The sequence below is a fragment of the Penaeus monodon genome, chromosome 30 (genome assembly GCF_015228065.2).
Source record: "Penaeus monodon isolate SGIC_2016 chromosome 30, NSTDA_Pmon_1, whole genome shotgun sequence".
NCBI lineage: Eukaryota > Metazoa > Arthropoda > Malacostraca > Decapoda > Penaeidae > Penaeus > Penaeus monodon.
In genome coordinates this window covers 5298756-5299256 of record NC_051415.1, presented here as the reverse complement: position 1 = coordinate 5299256, position 501 = coordinate 5298756, and the positions used below count along the sequence as shown (strand labels likewise).

The 501-nt window shown below is 32.3% G+C and overlaps 1 protein-coding gene across 1 annotated transcript in view; it reads right to left on the bottom strand.

Moving 5' to 3' along the window:
* The window catches only part of LOC119592276 (probable medium-chain specific acyl-CoA dehydrogenase 1, mitochondrial), a gene marked incomplete in the record, with an annotated part of 18006 nt that extends 17505 nt beyond the window's left edge, over positions 1-501 (bottom strand). The window contains 1 exon segment of the mRNA XM_037941107.1: positions 458-501.

Here is a 501-nt window from a genome sequence, read left to right as displayed (position 1 = left end):
TCGACATAAGGGCATATGCTTATTTCATTCGATTGTATTATCAAATTATTTTCATCCTTGATGATCATTACCATTAAGAGTTATACTGTAACGTCACAAATCATACTTCTGTTATTACAAAAGGCTGACAAGTTCATAATTTTGTGTTAGAATTCCTTAAGTAAATCGCATACAAGCATCAGATTTTATGAACATTACTTTCGTGTAACATTGCAACTTCATAACCTCCTCATAATCAAATGAATGAAAATATTTTAGATTAACTAGTAATTATTCAAGAATAACAATCCTTCACGTTAATAACACTAACTATTACTTACCATCTCTACAAACCTACACTACTATACATGCCTCTTGCTTGACGACATTTCTCAAGCGGGTAACTCTATAGTCATATCTCTCGCTCATATAAATTGAAGAGCACTTCAGAATACAACACAATAGCTTATCACAATACCTTATTGGCAGAGAGCAGAGTTTTAGACCATTAACCTCCAGTCT